The following is a 13,805-nucleotide window of genomic DNA, read 5'->3' on the forward strand; positions in this document are numbered from 1 at the left end:
TAATTTAAAATACAATTGAATTGTTATTATTATTATTATTATTATTATTATTATTAGTATTATTGTTATTTTTATTGTTATTACTATTCTTATTACCATTATTATTAATATCATAATTGAAATTATACATAATTATAAATATGTTTTTCAATATATAAAATATATTTTTAATGTATAATTATGTTTTTAAATGTATTTTTTTAAATGTATAAAGATAGTTTAAGGGTATATATATATATATATATATATATATATATATATATTGAATTTATAAATGCATAAATATTTATAAATACGTTTTTATATATATATATATATATATATATATATATATATATATATATAAACTTGTTTAAACATATTTAGCGTATTTATCTATAACATTAAGAATAAAAATGTTTTTATAAGTATAAAAATATATAAAAAAATGAATGAAAATGTCATATATATATATATATATATATATATATATATATATATATATATATAAAACTTATTGATACATTAAAAGCATACCTATACATTTTTATACATTTTAAAAACATATTTATATGTATTTATTTAAATTAAAAATGTATTTATATATGTTAATGTTTTAAAAACATATTTATATGTGTTTATACATTTATAAACATATTTATATATATATTTATATGTTTTTAAAATGTATAAATATATATATATATATATATATATATATATATATATATATATATATATATATATATATATATAAACATTTTTTTTATAAAAATACATATAAGTATCTCTTTCGAATAAAATATGTATAAATATAAAAACATTTTTTTTATAAAAATACATATAAATATCTCTTTCGAAAAAAAATATGTATAATAATAATATAATAAGAATAAATAATGTTATTAATAATAAGATTAGTAATAATCAAAGTAAAAATAAACATAATAATAATAATAATAATAATAATAATAATAATAATAATAATAAGATGAAGAAGAAGAATAAGAATAAGAATAGTAATCAAAGCAATTATAGTAATAGGGTCAGGCGTTCGCATTATATAGAAATAAATGACAAGGATATACACGAAATACGATGTAGCCTATTGGTATGGCGCTTGCAAGTTATGCTAGGATGTCTTTTTTTCGAACCCCGTCATTGCCTTTTCCTCTTATTTATGCTCCTCTTTTTAAATAACAAAGAAAGGCAGCCACATCAACGCCTAAGTGGCGCTTCGTCAGACCCTCAATGCCTATGTGGCGCGACGCGTTTCTTGGTAACCGGCTACAGAACCGGGTAACATGATTAAAGGTTAACCATGCAAAAATTTAGGTAAATTTCGGGCATTAATGAACCTAAAAGTCATTAAAGGGTAAAACCAAACATTTCTTGAAAAACTTAAGGGATTTTATGACAAAAGTCCAAGAAAATATCTACTCTACGCCAAATGGAGAACCGGGTGGAACTGAACAAGATTGAACAGAACATGAAAATAATTTGTATAGCATTTGGTAAGATTGAGCATAACAAAACAAGTTGTCTGAAACTGTTTGGTAACAATAGAACTGGAAAGAACAAGATGTAAAAATGATCATACTACCATTTTGCAAAAAATACTCATAATAACTCTATTTAACATACATAACTTCAAAACAAACATTTTTTTTTTAAATTATTTAAAATTCTCATGCTAAAAGAAGTTCTAATACCAAATTTGTTTCAAATTTAACAAAGTTGTAAACCAAAATGTTTTCCAAAAACTGTAATTTTAAACAAAAAAAATAACAAAATACAATTATCATATTCAATATAGTCTTCGCAAAAAAGTGGTTTGGTAGCTGAGTCCAAGCTATTTCACATTGGTAACAACTTCAGTTTTTTCATAAACTTTAAACAGACTCGCATGATTTCTGAAGAAGACAACTCCATGGTCTTCAACTCTTCATGTATAGTTTTTAGTTGTGTTTGGTCATTAGTAGAAGACGTAATAGCCCTAGTCATCTTCTGGATTCCCCCAGATACGGTAGCTAACCCCATTTGAATTACATATGTTACTTCTTCAAATACCGCTTTTTTTTTTTTTTGCGCCGAATATTTGGGATTTGGATTACAGGAAGTTGCAGTGTTTTAAGGATTAGAATTATACAATGGAAAACTCTCCTTCTTCTTTGTCAATATTTTGATTTTCTGTAACATCAACCGCCGATTCAGCCATACCACTTGTAGTTCGATCTTTACCAAAAACATTTGCTAGTCGCTCATATGCCGGGAATGGTTTGTTCGCAACATAGTTTTTCTTTGAATGTTTCTAGCAAAACAAACAAAGTTACATGTAAAACCATATATTTAATACTTAGATATGCAGATTATATATATATATATATATATATATATATATATATATATATATATATATATATATATATATATATATATATCACTAGCCTCATCACATCAACAACCGAATATAACTCTCCAATAATTATATATATATATATATATATATATATATATATATATATATATATCACTAGCCTCATCACATCAACAACTGAATATAACTCTCCAATAATTTTACAAATAGGAGTAAATGATTACGATCCATACCTACAAGGTTTATAAAAACACAAGTAAAAAACAAGTTCTATTGATTTTAAAGAAAAATGTTTGAGACAAGAATATGGAAAAATAACAACGAAAACTAAAAATTAATATGACATCAAGAGGATATATAGATACAAAAGCTAATAAAAGATAAAAAGGAAACTACTCAATAAGTAACAACAATGAATAGCAAAATTCCGTCCAACTGGGCATTTACATCATAAACATAATGCAAAAGAGACCCATACCAAAATACATGGTCAATTCCGTCCAACTGGGCATTTACATCATAAACTCCACATGTAGTAATAAGTAACAACAATGAATAGCAGGGGCATTTTCTTCTTAAATTTAGTATCTACAACTTGAAATGGAAAAGAACAAGACAAACTTGACAAGTAACAATCTAGACAAGAAAAAGGTGCTTAATTAAGCTTCCCAAGAAGTCAACAACCACTCAACAGGAAGCATCTTTATCATAAAGTAGGTAGAAACAAAAGCTTGGGGCAATTTAGTCCAAAAGGTGAGTCTAATAGCATCTGGTATGCATTCTGCTATACTCTAAAAATAACAAGATTTAAAAAAAGCAATACTATCCTTAAATTTATAAAGATCCCTGATAATGTTTCTATGTTTCCTGTTTTGCCCTTTCAAGAATACGTGTACTGCAGTGGAGGTGTAGCACATTCCCTGTTATGCACTCCCTGGATCTTATGTATTTAAGATGATGATGATGAGATAAATTCTAATTTAAGAAGGGCAATGGATAATGATGAATATTATTCTTTTTTCTAGATGATCAATTATAACCAACCTAAAAAAAAATTGTAATCCATTTTATATTCTAACCTGACAAGAATTACAGATTAAACAACCAAATAAAACAAACGGATTTTCATTACATGTAATTATATAGGAATCAAGAAATAATCAACAAATCATGTAACACAACTGTAGATGCAGGTAACGATAGCTACAGAAAGAATCAAATATTCTTTCAGTAATCTATAATATGATTGTGTGTGCAATTGATTTTGATTAATATTGGCAACAATCTTCAACAATCAACTCATACATATATGGCATTAACATGAAAATTGAGTTTAGAAAGAACAGATGTAGGTATGTATAACGACAGACAGAAAATATTGAAATCAACTGATACAAGTATGTATAACTAGAGAAAAAAATATTTAAATCAACTGATAACTAATTAACATATCGATGCAGGTGCATAAAGAGAGAAAGAGACTTGAAATCGATTAGGTAAGTAGAGAAAGAAACATCGCACCTTTGAAATTGAATTCCCTACAGATGAGATACTGTGAAACTAATTAGACTCGGAATTACTTGGATAATTATCTTAAGAAGATAATCGATTACCGGTGTATGTATAGCGAGAAAGATGAGATGAGGCGACAAGAAAGATGGAGACGAGGCTGCAGAAGCATTCCTAATAAGAGTATTTCTGTCCAGGGAGTAAAAGAAAATAATGTGTTCACTCTAGTTCCACGTATTTGGGTGGGACTATTTTTTATACGAATAGTCCCAAATTTTTTTTTTCTACTTTTACTTACGCCAAACACCTTCTGAAAAATTATTGTCATGTTATGTTCCACATAGTTCTCAACACTAAATGGGGCCTTAATATCGAAGTCATGATATACTTTTTGTATCCGTTGAATACACTATAAATAGTGTATGTACTTAAGTCATTTGTAACTTTTTCAACTTGTGCATCATACTTCATTTCTCTCAAATGTACTTGTGCCCTCTCTGGATGAATATGAGCGGAAACCAGATTTATTTACTTTTCGGTATACATTTGAATTCTTATTACATTTACGATTGATTAAAATATTTGTTCAATTGGTATTATAGCAGGAATCGATATATCGATTGAAGAATCTCATTCGTGTTTTCATTTTATTAAATAATTTGTTCTGATTCAATCTTTCCACAAGTGAAATTGTAATTCTTCAATTGGTCAATGTGATTTAACGATTCTGCGATCGTTAATCAATCATTCGTATCCGATTTCTTTCTATTCAAGTTTATCCTCTTTTAAACTTGATTTTATGCCGAATTTGAATGTTAACACCATGACGAACTTTGCTAATCTGCTTGGATCTTCCACGAATATTCTGATGTTACTTCCTGAATATTACGATAAGTAGGCAGATCATATGGAAGATTATTTCATATAAAATTGATGAGGATTTGTGGAGATCGATTGAAAAAGGTCCTTATCGTGTTGATCGTCTTCAAGCAGTAGGTACAAAAAGTGAAGCAAAAGATATGATTGTTCAAGGTAACAAGCAAAAAGCTAACAAAAACACATGCATTTGCGAGTTGCGTGGAGCTTTACCACCGGCCGTGCATAACTACATCCTTTCCTGCAATACTGCACAAGAGATCTGGAACACACTCAACGAAAACTTCCAAGGAAATCATTGAACTAAGAAAAGCTCAATGACTCAATGCTTATCGATGTTAGATGACTTCAAAATAAAAGGAAAATGAATCTATCAAAGCATACTACGATTGATTCAATGAGCTCATTTCCAGGTACACCAGGTATAATGTTGTTCGTACCGCTCTCGAGTTCAACATAACTTTCATTAGACTGAAGAAAGAGTGGAAGAATATATGTATGATGATCAAGACTCAAGAGAACTTCGACACTTACTCATTGTCGAATCTCTACAACATTCTTAAAGCTCATGAGTCATAGGTGAAAGATATTTTAGAGGAAAATAGCAAATTGAACTTTGGAGGTCCTTTGGCATTAGTTTAGAAAACCAATAAGAAAGAAGTGTGCTCTGAGGGTGAAGTAGATGAGAACACAGAAGGTATGTCGATGAACCCTTACGACGAAGTTGTGGCCTATTATTCAAATAATAGGGTCAAAAAGTTCTATAAGAAGCCAATTGGTGGAAACTTCAATGATAACTCAGTTAAGAAGTCATTGTCGAATTCTGGTGTTTCTCAAAAGAGTGTCGAAAAGGTGGAGGGGAAGAAAGAAGAAAATAAGGTTGAGAAGAAGCTAAAAGGAGATCCTGGTTACAATTGTAATACTATCATGGAAAGAATAATCTTGCAAGGGATTGAATGTTGGAGAAGTAGAAGAGAAGAAAGAGAAGGTGAAATATGAAGCTTACTATGTAATGAAAATTGAATAGCTTCGAGCAAAATCAAAGAATCTTTCTCTGGTGGCTAAGAATTCAGCTGAGGAAGATGGCACTTACCAGATTTTCTCTTCTGGTTCTGACGATGAGGAGATGCATCATTCGGCGCATGGATTTATGTATGTGAACCACTATGGTTATCATTCTATGGAGAAGAGCATGTTTGAAGAGTTTCAGGAGAAGAGTGAAGATAAAGAAGAGTTCATTGAAGGAGGATGTTTTGTGTCAACCACTTTAAAGTCACCCATGACTGAGAAGGTACATGATCTCCTTATCTCTCTTAATGTTCCGTTAAATTGTTAAAATTATGTTTTATCTGATTTTGAGGATACATGTTCTTATTTGAATGATATGAAAATTTCAATGAGTAGTGAATTGGAGAAAAATAAAGTTTTGCTTTATGAATTCAGGAATAATTTGTAGGAGAAAAAGGCTAGGATTGAGTTCTTTACTAATATCATTATTGATAGAGATTCCCTTAGAAATGATAATAGTTTGCTAGTTAAACAACGAAACATATGTTGTAACACAATAAACTACTTCCTTTCATCGGATATTTGTAAGAAACAACATAATAAACTACTTCCTTTCATTAATAAACTTGTATGGAAAGCTTACTCTTCTTTTTCATTCATCGAATATTTGTAAGGAACAACATAATAAACTACTTCCTTTCATTAATTTTGAGTGAGAGTTAGATGATGAGATTACATATGATTGTGAGAGTAATTGCTAAGTATGATCAAGTTCCAAATGATTCATATGCTTATGGTATTGTTAATATCGATGATTGTTTGGATGCTAATGATTTGATTGATATTGTGAATGATACTCTATCTAAAAGCTGTTAGAAAATAGGGGATGAATAGATTGCTTGGATTCTCTGAAAGTCATGATTCACTATAAAATTGAAGTATTTCGATGGTATAGATCGAACACTCAATTGGATGAAATTCAGAGAATGAAATCTGAGAATGTATGTGAAAATGTTCTTCACGAAGTACCAGAAAAATGACCAAAAAACGGATATATCATTCATGTCTGAAAACTGTCAATAGAGAGTTACAAACTATCATAAAACTACCAAACCTGTCATTAAACGGATCTCAGGGAAAAAAGGGTCAACTTTCTAAAATTGGATTTTTGATGCATTTTTTAATATAGCAACATAGTCCAAATAAAAAATTTCGCGCTGACTTGGCAGCTTGATCCCAGCCAGGGGCTCTGCCCCTGGGACCCAGCTCCCAGGGGCGCTGCCCCCGGACCCCCGTTCGTTTAGGGGCTTCGCTCCTAAATAACAATGTACTTTGAATATTGAAAAACTTGAACAAGTGTGCACTCATACACCATCCTAACTTGTTCAATATTCAACAAGATCACTTTTGGTCAACAAATTTAATCCTATTACACTTAAATAATATTGATGATATAAAATCACCAACACACCTCCCCCATTTAAGTGTAATCATGATTAAACTTAAAACAAAAATAAACAACAACAAACTGATGCATAAATGAAATGTCTTGACGATTGAATTTCATATTAGTATATTACTCAATCCAAATATTCGAATATCAGGGTGTCACTAAGGATTGAACCCTTTCTATTCACAGTGAATACATGAAGATAATACACACACCAGTTTACATTCTCATAATTTCTAACTTGACACTATATTTTACTAGCTTGTGTCCCATCCTTCAATAAGCATATCAAAGCCAAGTCCTAACTTCTTGAAGCAGCTAAACTTCATGCTTATATAGGTAGTTCTTTTATTCTTGCACCTGCAAATGCATTTTTTCAAAGAACTATTAAGAAATAAATTTTCAACCTCCTTAACTTGCAGTACTGAACACATACCTTGGGATGATCATAAAAATGTGTTCCAATCTTCAAATATCAAGCTTTCCACATTGAATTCAACATCTAATATTGCATTAGATGGGAATTGGGTATCTTAATATAAAAGATTTTAAGTGGACTTTAAGCCCATCCCTATAGCCGCCTTGTGCACAAGATCTCTTGCTAACCCTTTGGTTAGATGATCGGCTAAATTCAACTGAGTTCTTACAAACTCCACAGATATCACACCAGTCATGATGAGCTCACAAATCATGCTATGTCTAACACCTAAATGTCTAGACTTTCCACTGTACACTTGACTATAAGCCTTAGCCAAGGTTGCGGCACTATCACATCTGATAGAAATGGTAGATATCGGTTTGGGCCATAATGGAATTTCATAAATCAAATTCCTTAACTACTCAGCTTCTTTACCAGCAGCAGACAATGCAACAAACTCAGACTCCATGGTTGAGTTAGTATTACAAGTTTGTTTCTTAGATGCCCAAGAAATGGCACCTCCTCCAAGAAGAAACACCCAACCACTTGTAGATGAGTGATCCTCTAAGTTGTTAATCCAGCTGGCATCTGAATAACCTTCCAAAACAGAAGGATATCCACTATAAGTTAAACCATAATTCATGGTCCCTTTCAAGTACTTGAATACTCTACTCACAGCTTGCCAATGATGTGAACTAGGATTACTAGGATATCTGCTAAGCCTTCCTATAACATATGCTATATCAGGCCTAGTACTAACCATGGCATACATTAGACAACCATTAGCCCTAGAATATTCAAGTTGAGACACTGAAGATCCTTTATTTGGTAAAAGCTTGAGACTAGGATCTATTGGAGTGCTAACAGGAGAACAATTCTCAAAGTTAAACTTTTTAAATATCTTCTCAATGTAATGAGATTGAGAAATTGAAATCCCATTGTTTCCTTGTTTAATTCTTATACCAAGAATTACCTCAGCCTCCCCCAGGTCTTTCATTTCAAAACTGGATGATAAGAATTTCTTGGTTTTATTAACTTCTTCTAAATCAATACCAAAAATTAATATATCATCCACATATAAACAAATCATGATTCCTTTACCAGAAGTATCAAATTTGCTATATACACACTTGTCAGCTTGGTTTAATGCAAAACCATTAGACAAGACAACATCATCAAACTTTTGATACCATTGTTTTGGTGCTTGTTTCAAACCATATAATGATTTCTTTAATTTGCACACTTTGTGTTCATTTCCAGGCATCACAAACCCTTCAGGTTGTTTCATGTATATTTCCTCACCCAAGTCACCATTCAAGAATGCAGTTTTCACATCCATTTGGTGAATCATAAGATTATGTATAGCTGCAAGAGCTAATAATAATCTAATAGTAGAAATTTTGGCAACAGGAGCATAAGTATCAAAGAAATCAATTCCTTCCTTTTGTCTAAAGCCTTGGATAACCAATCTGGCTTTATACTTATCAATTGTGCCATCCACCTTCATTTTTCTTTTGAGGATCCATTTACATCCTAATGCCTTGAAACTAGGAGGTAAATCAGACAATACCCAAGTATTGTTATGCATGATAGAATCAATCTCATCCTGAATTGCCTCTTTCCAGAAATTAACATCCCTAGAAGCCATAGCTTCATTGAAAGTCTTTGGATCCTCCTCAATATTAAAACAATATTGATGTTGAGACACAATCTCATTTCTTGTTCCTTCAACTAAATATAGTTGAAAATCAGATCTAAAAGACTTAGCTTTTCTAGCTCTTGTGCTTTTCCTAGGTTCAGGTACAGAACTTACACCACCAGAAACATCTTCAGGTTGATTAGTAATCTTGCTAGAAGATTGATGAATCATGTCCCTTGGTCTAGGTATAGAAGTAAATCTTTCTTCATCAAAAATAACATCTCTTGACTCTATCACAGTGTTTACAGACACAGAGTCATTAGATTCTATAACATAGAATCTATATGCTTTGGATTGCTCAGCATATTCAATAAAGATAAATCTACACCTCTCTCACCCAATATTTTCCTTTTGGGTTTAGTGAGCCTTACAACTGCTCTACAGCCCCAAACTTTGAGATAACTCAAATTTGGTACCTTTTTACACAAAAGTTCATAAGGAGTATTCTTACTCCTTTTATTTGGAGTTCTATTCAAAATGTAACATGCAGTTAACATTTCCTCACCCCAAAACCCTTCACTTAATCCAGAATAGGACAACATGGAATTAACCATTTCTTTTAAAGTCATATTCTTCCTTTTAGCTACACCATTTTGTTGACGTGTATAAGGAGCTGTGGTTTGATGTATTATTCCAGTTGATTCAAAATAAACTGGATCATAATATTCACCACCTCTATCAGTACGCAAAACTTTTATTAATTCATTTTTATGAAGCTCAACTTGTTATTTATAAATTTTAAATTTATCAAGTGCTTCATCCTTAGAATGTAGCAAATAGATATAACAATATCTAGATGCATCATCAATAAAAGTAACAACATACTTTTTGTTTCCAAGGGAAGGTGTCGCATGGAAATCACACAAATCACTATGTATAAGTTCCAACACCTTGCTTTCCCTAACAACATCTTTGAAAGGTTGTCTTGTGATTTTGGTTAACATGCATGTTTTAAATTTTCCATTGTTTATATCAAAAGCAGGAATTAAACTCATTTTTGACATGTCTTTTAATCTCTTGTAATGAATGTGTCCTAGTCTAGCATGCCATAAATCAGATTTATTAAAGTTATTACTAGTACTAGAAGAAGCCATGCAAACAGAATTATCATAACTAGGATAATTAATATTAAGCCTAATCATTCCATTACATACATATCCGAAACCCATAAAAGAACCATGTCTTGACAAGATATACTTGTCACTTTCTAATACTTGTTTGTAACCACAATTATTTAAAACAATTTTAGACACAAGATTCTTTCGAATCCCCGATACATATAAAACATTGTTCAGACACAAACACTTTCCAGAAGTAAAGTAAAGTAAAACAGATCCTAAACCCTTGATTGGTTCAGTTGCAACATTTCCCATTTTCACCACAGATCTATCTTCAATTGGTTGACATTCCTTGAACCAACGTAGATCTTTACATATATGGCTTGTTGCTCCCGAATCAACCCACCATGCAACATCATCATCATGTACATAAAATGCTTCAGAAATAACAAAAATATAATTATGAATATATTTAGAATTCTACATGGAAACAGAAATCTGACCTTGTTGCTTTTCTGGATCCTTGGATCCACTTGGTCCAGCACCATCCTTGTTCACTTTGCGAAGACGACAATCTTTCTTGAAGTGATCCGGGTTGTTACAATTCCAACAAACAAGCTTAGCCTTCTTGTTGGAAGACTTGTCATCCTTTCCTTTAAACTTCCTTTTTCCATTAGACTTCTTGGGATTCTTTGAACTTTCTCCTTCCACTATGTTCACAGAAGAGGAACCAACTTGGTTCTTGCATTTAGGATTGTTATCAAGTTCTTGAGTCCTTAAGGACTCTTCAATCCGTAAATGACTTCCAAGTTGAGTAAATGTTAATTCCTCTTTGTTATGTTTCAGATTATGTTTAAAATCTTTCCAGGAAGGGGGCAGTTTGTCAATTATCACAGCCACAGAAATGGCTTCATCCATTTTCAAATTGTGTTGAGCAAACTGTCCTAGGATCCTTAACATTTCATGGAATTGTTCCATAACAGGCCTGGAGCCAATCATCTTGTAACCCATAAAGTTACTGACTAGAAACTTCTTGCTAGAAGCATCTTCAACCATGTATTTGGATTCAAGAGAATCCCAAAGTTCTTTTGCAGATTCGAAATTTTGACAGATATCAAAAAGAGAGTCAGACATACCATTGAGAATATGACCACGACATATGTAATCATCATTTTCCCACTTTGATCTCCTTCTTGTTGCCTCCAAAGGTTCATCTTCAACAGATTCTGGTAAGACTGGCATGAGTGTACTCAGAACATACACCACTTTCAGAGTGGTAAGGAGAAAGTGCATCTTCTTCTGCCATCTACGAAAATCTTGCCCTTCAAACTTGTTCAATTTGTCAAACTTGCTTGTCATATCCTTCACAGAATCACCACTTGTCATGATTATAGAATACTTCAATTTTTGTTAGAAAATAGGGGATGAATAGATTGCTTGGATTCTCTGAAAGTCGTGATTCACTATCAAATTGAAGTATTTCGATGGTACAGATCGAACACTCAATTGGATGAAATTCAGAGAATGAAATATGAGAATGTATGTGAAAATGTTGTTCAAGAAGTACCAGAAAAATGACCAAAAAACGGATATATCATTCCTGTCTGAAAACTATCAATAGACAGTTACAAACTATCATAAAACTACCAAACCTGTCATTAAACGGATCTCAGGGAAAAAAGGGTCAACTTTCTAAAATTGGATTTTTGATGCATTTTTTAATACAACAACATAGTCCAAATAAAAAATTTCGTGCTGACCTAGCAGCTCGATCCCAGCCAGGGGCTCTGCCCCTGGGACCTCGCTCCCAGGGGCGCTGCCACCGGACCCCCGTTCGTTTAGGGGCTTCACCCCTAAATAACAATGTACTTTGAATCTTGAAAAACTTGAACAAGTGTGCACTCCTGCACCATCCTAACTTGTTCAATATTCAACAAGATCACTTTTGGTCAACAAATTTAATCATATTACGCTTAAATAATATTGATGATATAAAATCACCAACAAAAGCGAAACAAATTAAAATTTTAAAGAAAACTGAGACTTTGACACAAAGTACTCAAGTGAAAAAGAAATTCCACAAGTTGTTGAAGCTCAAGTGATTGACGATTCAGAAGAATACCAAAAGATTTTGAAAGAAGAGGGGAAATATTTTCTTGAACAAAACTCGGTTCTTTATCTACAATTTAAAAATGAGTTTCCAAATCAAATTTTTGTCACAAAAGGAAACGGGGATAAAGTTGATCCAAAGTTGAATAAATTTTTGAAAGAATATAATTTGCAATTGATTGATAAAGGTTTTTATTCAGATCAAAATGTTTAGGAAAATGGTTTGAATCATAGGTCAAAAACTATTCAGCGTCGAAGGAGTCAAAAATCCTTTTTCCAAAGATAATAAAACTAACAAAACCAGTGTTAAGGTTGAGAAAACAATCAAGACTAATGTCGAAGACAATTCAGATAAAAATTATAATAAGTCTTTACCAGGTGATTTGAGGAATCAAAAAGCGTAAGACTCAAACTTTCGAAAATGATATTGAAAATTTTGATTTAAAAGAAGAAATTTCCAAAAAGAATGCTCAAAACAAAGCTTATTGGAAGAAAATTAGAGATTTTTAGAAGGAAAAGAAATTACAACAAAAATCACCACAAGATGTAAAAAAGAAATTTTCACAACGATCTAAAACTCATTCTACAAAAGAATCAGCGACAATCTAGAACAAAGGTGTCAACAAAAGAGTTGAGAACAAAAATCAAAATGGTTTTTCACAAAAATCAAAGTTTAATCAAAATCCAAAGAAGGAGCACATTCATAAGAGTCAAAATCATGATCAGAGACGCGTTCACAAGAATATTTCACAAAATCATGAAAGTTATCAAAAGGAGTCTCCTTTTGGATATCAAAATCGTTTTCAACTACACTCACAAAAATCTGTTTCTCAACCAAGTTCGTTAAAATCAACAAATGTTGTGAAGAAAAATGTACCATTTAAACCCAAATGATCCACGATTTCCAAATCTATCTTCTTTTTACAAATCAAAAGTTTTGTTTTTCAAAGGAAAAAATGAAATGAAAAAATTTAATCATTGGTTTGAAAATAAAGGAAAGAAATTTCAGTCAAATGTGTATTCTCAAGAACAAGTCAATCAAGCTTATGAGAATTACTTCAATGAATTAATGAGTGGAAGTACTTCATCACAAGAATCATTGTCAAAGCCTTCAAAATGGAAAGAAGTTAAAACACACAAGAAAGTTGATTTTTATGAAAGTAGGGTTGAAAAAGAGAAAATTAAAGTTGATGCTTTGATATTAAATGATTATGTTTTTGTTCCAAAATCTGATGAAGCTGATTTAATTGACAAAATGAAAACAAAGGTTCGTAGTTGGATTTTTAATCGACACTGCACACAACTTTCCACATTAATGTCCA

This window comes from Lactuca virosa, chromosome 3, assembly GCF_052849685.1.
Source record: "Lactuca virosa cultivar CGN04683 chromosome 3, Lactuca_virosa_CGN04683_v6, whole genome shotgun sequence".
In the NCBI taxonomy this organism is placed as follows: Eukaryota; Viridiplantae; Streptophyta; class Magnoliopsida; order Asterales; family Asteraceae; genus Lactuca; species Lactuca virosa.